Consider the following 9,995-nt stretch of genomic DNA (forward strand, 5'->3'; position numbering starts at 1 on the left):
GATAAAACACAGAAGAAAAACTATAAGTAAATACATTCACGAATATTGACTTAAATTTTAAAAAGAAAACCCTATCAAAGAGACTACAACAATTTATCTAAGAAATTATTCATGAGCAAGTGAGATTTATAGCAGGGATATAAAAATGATACCACATTAGGTATCATAATTATCATATTAAAAACCTATACTATCCAAACCACATGATTTTCTTAATAGATGCAGAAAATGTCTTTAATAAAATACAGCACTCTTTTATGCTAAGAACCATATAAATTATAAGCATAGAAATTTTAAAACTACCATAGAAAGTATCTATCTAAAACCAAAAGCAAGCATTATATGTAATAGGGATAAAAATGGCAATGAAGCAAGGGTGCTGTCTCCCTAATTTTATTTGATACAGTTTTAAAAAATGCTAGCAACAGCAATAGAACAAGAAAAATAAATCAAAGTCATAAAGACAGGTAAAGAGGAAATAAAACTATCTCTATTTGCTGATAATATGGTAGTATACTTGGAAAAACCTAGGGAATCAGCAAAAATAACAAGACAATAGCTTTAGAAAAGTTATGGGTTACAAAATAATTCTTAAACAATCAATTAAAATAATCAGCTGCATTATCATATACTTATTATAAAATAAAAGAATCAAAATTGGAAAAGGAAATCTCATTCTATATATGCATATTGTATGCTCTGGGAACTGAGCTACCAAAGAGCCAAAAGACTTGTATGGTTTCAAGTACAAAGTGCTCCTTAAAAAAATGAAGAACAGTTTAAATAGCTGCAAGAATATTCAGAACTCATGGCTAGGCCATATCAATATATTAAAAATGATAATGCTGCCAAAATTAATTTGTACTTTTGATCCTATATCAATCAAATTGTAGTGTTTTATAGAACTTGACAAAATAATAAAATTTATCTGGAAAAAACCAGAAGATCTAGGATATCAAGGGAAATGATGAAAAGAGATAAGAACAAAGGAGGAATAACAGTTTCAGACCTGAAACTATAAAGCAGAAGTCACCAAAATCATCTGGTATTGGTTAAAAAAAAAAAGATAGATCCATGGAACAAACTAGATAAGGTAAGAGTGAAAACAAAGAAATTCAATAACCTAATTTGCTGTTTGATAAAAATGAAACCTATAAATTATCATGAAAAAAAATCTGTATTTGATTTAAAAAAAGATGCCCGAGAAAACTATAAGCTGTCTGGAAGAAATTATACTTAGACCAACACCATGTTCCACAATATATCTTCAATGGATATTTATTGTCATTTTTTCATTTATGTCTGTTCATGATCATAATTGATTTGAATTTTTTGTTTTGGTTTGGTTTTTGGCAGAGACACTGGAGTGCTTTGGTATTTCCTTCTCCAAATGATTTTACAGATGAAGAAACTGAGGCAAACAGAGTTAAGTGATTTGCCCAGGATCATACAGCTAGAAAGTATTTGAGGACAGATTTTAATTCTCAAAGATGAGTTTTCTTGACTCCAGGTCTAACCCTATTCATTGTGCTACCTACATTTCATACTATAATAAAATTATAAGAGAAACAGATGCTTTACCTCTCACAATTGTGAGAAATGGATGGGTGTTTTGGTTTCCACAGATATGAAAATCAAATCAGAGAAATGAAACCTAAATTAGAAAACTGAAAGTCACCAAGACTTGAAGGAATAATCAAGGATGGGGGTTATCTTTCCCTAAAAGAATGTAAACTACTTGGGGGCAAGGACTGACTTTTGTAATCAGGCTTGCTGGCCTGATATTTGAAAAGAATCTTTTGTCCTTTGCCCTTAACCTTCCTCTATCATCATCATCCTTCTAGAATATAAGCTCCTTTCAGCAAAGACTGTCTATGTAATAAAGGATGGAAATTCATATCATGTAACTTTTGTAATATCCAATTAATGGAGAATCAGGGGAGGGACCTGTACTTCAGGATAGGAAATAAAATGCTACCTTTGGAGTTTCAAAAGTTTGTCCATTCACCTAGGCACCCATTCTTGCAAGAATGTAAAATTATTCTTTTCTGCATTCATCAGTGAGCCAGTAGAGTTCTTGGTAAGATATTTTATTTCTTACACAGCTAGGGATAGGAGATAAATTATCCACCAAACAAGAAATAGAGGCAATCATAAGATGCAAAAAATAACATGAATAATAAAAATAAAAAACATGAAACTAAAAAGCTTCTGAACAGACAAAACAAGCACCTAAGATAAAAATGAAAGTGGTTAAATAGGGAAAGTTCTTTGTGTCAAATTCCTCAGATAATACTTTGATATCCAACATATAAACATTTATATATATATATACCCATAACTTCTTGTCCATATCTCCAATCACATATAAAATGAATTTTAAAGTATTTAAAAACACATAAAAGAATGCTCTAAGTCTCTAATAACAAGAGAAATGATGCTCAAAGAAACCTTGCAATTTCATCTTGTAACTTAAAAATGGTCAAAGAAGATAAAAAATGTCAATAATTCTTATATATGAAATTATGGAAGGATAGACAGAATTATATCTTGTTGATGGAGCTATAAAATGATAAAACCATTTTGGAAAACTATTCATAATTATGCAAAATTCCAAAGAAGACACTGACAAGAAGAAAGTGTCTATGTACACCAAACTATTGATAGCATTACTATTATTATGATTATTGTTATTATTATGATAGCAAAGAATTGAAAATAAAGTAAATGTCCATTGATTGAGAAATGGCTAAGTTGGGTAAGCACATTCTGGTCATATGATATTTATTATACTGTGAGAAATTACATATGTTATAAACACAGAAAATATAAATTTTTTAAATTTGGGGAAATCTAAATTAATTGATGCAGAGTGAAGTAGAAGAGTAAACAAAACAACATATAAAATGACAACAACAATGTAAATGGAAAGAATAACCACACATAAAAAAATGCAACAAAATGAATGTAACAAAATTATAAATATCAAGTATGACTCAAATGAAGAAGAAAAGGAAACTCTCAATTCAACCCTTTATGAAGGTGAGATGTTCACAGGTATTTAACATCATACATATTTTTAGATATTTTTTAATGTCTTGAAACTTTAAAAAGTACAGTTTGTTAAATGAGATGAATCTCAAGAAAGGGTAGTGGGAAAAATAATGAGGATAACTGATGATATTTTAAAAGAAACCAGAAAATTTCAACAAAACTTATTCTTTAAAAAGGAAAAAGATAATTGTACACAAAAGTGCAGCTCTCCTATGTATGACTTGCTTTTCTTTTAAAGTATATAATAATTTCTATCTACAGCCTACAAAAGAACAGCTATAATCAACAGGAAGTTCTTCCTGTTATCATACCCAAATTTTCCATTTTATAACCTCTACTTTGTTCTGCCCTTTGGGGTGAAGCAGAACCAGTCTAATTACTCTTCCATATCATAGTTTTTCAAATATTTAAAGCCAATTATCATGTCTCCCCCAATTCTTCCTTTTTCCAAACTAAATATCCCCCGCTCTTTCAGCGGATACTCATTTGTCATAAATGTAAGCTCCTTAATTATACTGATTCCTCCTCAGAATGCTCTCCAATTTCTCTATCTTTACTGGAATGTAATATTCTCAAACTGAATGTAATATTCCAAATGTGTTCTGACCAAGTCATAGTACAGGAGAAAATTCATCTACTTATTTCTAGATGTTCTGTCTCATGAAAGATTTGGATGAGCATTACTAGCTGCCATATTGCTTTGCTGCATTTTCTTATTAACATTTGCTTAACACAATGGCTATCCCTCTCATTGAGGTTTAGAACTGCCCTAAGGGATTTTTTGGATATAATTGGCATGAGTAATGAAACTTCCTAACATACCAGCCTACCACTGCCAACAAGGAAAAGATGTTCAATTCATGAGCGAGAAATGAAAGATTTTTTGACCCATTGGCAGCTAAGGACAGTCATTCTCTTAGTTGCTTTTAGTGAATTTTTCAGCAGTAAATTTTCTCCATTTCTGTCATAAAGATGGAGGAGTAATTCCTCACATGGAAAGAGAAGGAATGGAAGCATAGAGAAAAACATGGTGGTGACAAATATTGCCTGAGGAGCTAGGGAACACATTAACAGTTTGGCAAGATAAAAATATAAGATATATACCTGTATATATATAAAGAATAGAATGGACAATAGAGAAGGAATAATTTCAAAAAGAAGCACCAAGAGTATCTCCATTCAAGGCTTCAACCCATTCATTTCAGTTGTAAAGGGACCTTTCTTATACCTTACTCTGAAAGACTGTCTTGAACCTATTAGCTTTATAACTACACTGGAAATCTGGGAAAAGAAGTAGAAGGGTATTGAAATCCTTTAGGAGGATGACTTTAATATTCATTCTGTCCTGAATTAAATTAAATGTTTCTGTTTCAGTGCTGTTCCTTGTCTGGGTCTGTTAGCATTTTGAGCAACTGAATAACATTGTCCTAAATTAACTTTAGAAATTCTCAGTTTTCAAACCAGATGGGAACAAATGATCTGAGAGGTAAATTACTATTCAAAAGTCACCATAATTTGAATCTAAGTCTGATATTGGTAAATCTATCTGCACTGGCATTGCAGAAATCTATTTTAGTTGTAGTTCTAGATATATTGATGTTATGTGAGTAAAATAAAGTATTAACTCTTTTATTCTTTTTAGGATATATAGGTAATTTATTCAGACTTTTGCAAACTTGATTGTAGAAACCATTGTGTATTGTGTGTTGGAAGTACTGGCTCATGACTACCAGTCATTGGAAAACTGGTGCTCAGTGATAGGATGAACCCTCATTAAAACCTCTTGGTTTTGAAGAGACCAACCAATTGTGATGAGAAAAATAATGAATACTTTAGCTATTTATGAAAACATTAGCTTTTGGAGAGGATTAGAGGAAGCAAGATGATGTAGTAGCTTTACTTTCAAGCTTGTTGAACTTCTAGTCTTTTCAGATTTATCTTTTATCTGTCTCCCTATTATATTTCCCATTATCATAATCATCAGTCACATTTATATAGTTAACATTTGATATATATTATCTCACTTGATTTGTACAACAATCACGGGAACACTTTGTAAGTGCTTAATAAGTGCTTGTTGAATGAATGAATGAATTTATGGATTTTGACTGCTGCCTGGGGAAAGGGAGAGAACAACTCACAGCATTTATCCCCCAATCTATCTTTACCATTTTTCACTGGCATCAATTGCCAGGGCTCCCCTTTTGTTTAAGATCCATCATTCTGCACATCTTGTGCAAGCAATATAACCTTATAAATGACCACTCACCTACTTCCCTAAGCTCCTAACAGTTAAACCCAGGGAATCATAAAAGAATGCTGACTTTGTTTATTTTAATCTTTAACCTTAACAAATGAGGAATTAAAAAAAAGATCAGCAGTGTTAAAAGAAGGGATGGCAAGTAGGAGAAGAAAGGTGTGTGAGTTGGGAAATGTTTGGACTTAAGACTTCCAAGACAGCATTATTTTTTTAGTAAGTAGTGTAAACGATTATCTTCAGCATGTATCTAGTATATTTTAGGCAGCTCCTGTGAATTGGTGTAAACACTTTCCGTGTCAGATGCAGAGAAGCAAATCTGTTTTAGAATGGGCCTAATCTCCATGTATTATGATTTCCACCAATACGTTGTCTTTTTATATATGTTAACATCTGCGTGAAAGAAAGCAACCCACATTGACCAAGTATCCATCTGGTGACAGGCGGAGGGACAAGAACAGCGACTGCCACATTCTGCAGATGGAATTCTATTAATACAAGCAAGTGACCCTGAAAGAGAAATGGTTCCTTTTAGTAAAAGTTTCAGGAGATTGCCGAGTTTCCTGAAATCAGGTTGTTTCTAAATAGGTGGCATACTGCCTTTAAACACCAACTCATCCTTCTTTCTATGCAGAGCTGAATTTACCCAATTTGGCCTAGTAACGTGGGTCCTTTTTAACAGCATGGAATGAGAATAGGAAAGAGAGAAGAACAATGTCCTGTAAGAATTAGAAATGGGGCTCAAGGTTTACAAAACCTTTACAAAAACCTTACAGAAACTTTATGGTAGCTATGGGCTGAGTTTGAGAACAGGGGAAAATGAAGAAAAAGTCAGTAGGGCCCACAGTAGTTTCAGTAATTTGACATATTTCCTTTTATTTTAATCCCCACCTTGAAGGGATGTGGGTTTCCAGAGAGAAGTCCTATTCTTGCATCATGAGAAAACATAGGAGGTCAGTGATACAAATTGATCCTGGATTCAAGTTGCCAAGACTCCTTAATTCCAACTCACTAGCCCCAGAAAGATCATGCCTTCTTCAAGGGACCCTGAGTTACTATAGGATTTCTTAAGGTATAAAATATAAATTTTGATGCTGGATTCAAGTTGCCAAGACTCTCTAACTCCAATTCACTAGTCCCGGAAAGGTCATGCCTTCTTCAAGGGATCCCATAGTTACTATAGGATTTTTTTAGGGTGCTGTCTCCCCATATTGGTACAAGTTGTCAGTCAACTAGCAATTTAATGCAACTATTATGTGTCAAAGACAGTGCTTAGCACTTTTTGCTTTTTTTTTTCAGTTGTTTCAGTCATGTCCATTGGACATGTTCATTGTCATGTTCGCTGGCCACCATTTGGGTGTTTTTTGTTTTTGATTTTGTTTTTGTTTTTTGGCAAAGACACTAGAGTAGTTTGCTGTTTGCTTTTCCGGCTCATTTTACAAATGATAAAATGGAGGCAAACAGGATTAAATGACTTGCCCAGCATCAAACAGATAATTGGTATCCGAGGGCAGATTTGAACTCAGGAATCTGAGTCTTTTTGACTCCAAAACTGGCACAGGTTTACAAAGAAAGGTAAATTTCTCTCTCTTATATTCTTAATGGGTGGTTCATATGGAAATTTTGGAGTACTAAAATTCCAGTCAGGGATTTTCAGAGATGTCATATCTGAATTTGTCTTTGTGGTTTGATACTGAGAGGACAGTCTGGTCTCTTTTTCTGCACACTCATCTCAACAAGTTTGTATTCTGTTCCTTTCAGCATATATTTGATAGATTTCTATTCTTTCATGTGCCAGTGATTCAAAGCTAAGTTTTATGTTATAGGTTAAGTTATATTTAAGATCAATGACTGGGATCCACTAACTAAACCTGGGTCATAACATGGAGGCAATTGGAGTTAAGTGACTTGCCCAGGGTCACACAGCTAGGAAGTGTTAAGTGATTGAGACTAGATTTGAACTCAGGTCCTCCTGACTTCAGGACTGGTACTCTAACCACTGTGCCACCTAGATGCCCTGGGTTATAACATTTTAAAGAATGTTTTATGGCAATGGCATCTGCCTCAGGTTGCAATTAGTCAGGCTTGCATGGGGCAAAAAAAAATCTGATTAACACATATTATTTATCAATTAATTTTTTTGCTAACTAGTAAGTCAATTTCCTCCTATGTAAAATGGCAAAAGTACTCTATAAAATAAAGGAGCTGAACAAAAAGGCCCCTTCTAACTCCAAATACTATTAAAAACCTGTGGGTCCTATGTAAATATGAATTATCATTATTAATATTCAAAATTATTATAAAATGATGACTTTGATCTTTTAAGATCTCTATTCCCTTCTGAACCATCAAAGAAATGATTTGTATAAACCATTTATATGATTTTATTGTATTTTAGTACATTTTAATCCTTTGAAAATTGGCATGAGACAGTGAGATACAATGGAAAGAGCACTAGACTGATAATCAGGAAAGCTAGTACTGATAATAACTTGCTGTAAGACTTTGGGCAAATTCCCACCTGAAAATGGGGGAAGGGAGGTGGAGCAAATGATTTTCCATACCTTTTCTTGTCATTCCTACAATGAGGTAATGTTACAATTGTTTGATTCTGAAAATGACTACATACTAAGATGAAAATTTAAGAATCAAAGGATTTAAATTCCATTTGCTAATCCTTTCACAAGCAGGCAGGCACCTAACCAAATGGTTCCTTGTCTCAAATCAATGAATTGAGCTTTCTACTCAATGGAGGAGAACATAGCTAGTTGTGAATGATTTGCTAATAGTATCCAGCTTCCCACAGGAACTGAGTGATGGAGCACTGTAGCTAATCCAAAATGGCCTAATAAATCACAGGAACAGAGAGCTCAATCAACAAGTTCCAACACATGGCCTAAACTCAATAAGAATACAGGGAGTGCCAGGTACTACCCAAATGGTGGTTGAACTGATGAGAACAAATACCAAAACATAGAACACAAAATTTCAAGTGTCAGAAGGCACTCCCAAATCCATGTGGTACAAGCCTATATTGAGGCAGCTAGGTGACACAGTGGATAGAATGTCAGGAAGATTCATCCTCTTAAGTTCAAATCTGGCTTCAGACACCTATTAACTGTGTGATTCTGGGCAGGTCACTTAACCCTGATTGCCTTAGTTTCCTCATCTGTAAAATGAGCTGGAAAAGAAATGGCAAATGACTCAGCATCTTTGCCAAGAAAATTCCAAATGGGGTCCAGTAAACATGACAGTGAGCAATGGACATAACTGAAACAACTAAACAAAAACAACAAATAACCTGAACTTGACCAAGAATTTTTTTTTATAACACTTGTAACGACATCCGTACCCAGCCTGATTAGAAGACATTAAATAAGGGAGAACTAATTACCACTTGAGTTAGTCCATGCTACTTTTGGATAGCTCTAATTATTGGGGACCTTTTTCTTTTATGAAGTCGAAATATTTTTCTTGGTACTTTAGTTTCTTTATCTTCATTATTCTTCACCCCTAATACCCAGTTACTTGACAAGACAAGACTTATTAAGTCTATGTGTCTTGTCTCATATTTTTCCTTTTTTCTTCACCCACATAATCACTACCCTAGTTCAGGCCAAAATTCTCTTTCATTTCCCCTGTTACAATAGTGTCCTAATTGGTTTCCTGTGATGACTGCGTTAGCACCCTGGACACTTTAGAATTAGCCAGAGTCAGGATCAGCAAGAGCCCTTGATCTTTATTCTTTGTGGACATGAACAGAATGGCGATACAAAGTGAGAGCAATCGCGACATGAATCTGCCAGGAGTGGCTCTGGCTTTCTCACTCCACCCACCAAATCCTCCACCCAATCTCCTATACAACAGATCAAACTTGCACAGAGTAGTGGGCAGGGCCATTCTTTCTCCAAGCATATACTAATAGAGTATTGTCCAATTGGTAATTAGCCTTAAGTGCTTGGACCTTAGTGCATCTGCTCAGTTTCAGCCCATTACAGTCTCCTAGCATATAATGTCTTCATACTACAATTCATCATTCATGTAGCTACCAAGTTGATATCAATTGATATTGATATTTGATATTCTAATACACAAATTTGATCACATCAGTCTTTTGCTGCAGAAACTTTCAACACCTCTAGAATAAAATATAAATCTCTCTATTTGATACTCCATAATCTGGCTCTTTCTAAACTAATTTCACTCTATTCTTCCTCATGTACTCTTATGTTCCAGCTAAAATGCCGTCATTGCTATTTCACATAAATGACATTACATCCCTCTCGCCTTTATCTTTTCATATATCGCTCCTCAGGCTTAGGATGTTCTCCTACCCCACTTCTGTCTCTTATAATTCCTAGTATCTTTCAAGGTTCGACTCAAGTACCACTTCATATATGAAGTATATATTCCTCAGTTGTTAGTGCCATCCATCACAAATTAGGATACTTGCTTGAATTTTTAAATAGCTTTTTTTTTACCTATTATGTATGAGAGAAAAATATGTGAGAAATATCTTTACTCAAATTGAAATATGTGAATATACATTGTTTCCCTTAGAATACAACATAATCTCCTTAAGAAAAAAATTCCTTATATCTGAATGACTTAGAACAATGAAGTTCAACATTTTTGTTGTACAAATGCCTTTCTACAATAACAAAAATGTGTTTGAATCTCCAGC

The sequence above is a fragment of the Antechinus flavipes genome, chromosome 1 (assembly GCF_016432865.1).
Source record: "Antechinus flavipes isolate AdamAnt ecotype Samford, QLD, Australia chromosome 1, AdamAnt_v2, whole genome shotgun sequence".
Lineage (NCBI taxonomy): Eukaryota > Metazoa > Chordata > Mammalia > Dasyuromorphia > Dasyuridae > Antechinus > Antechinus flavipes.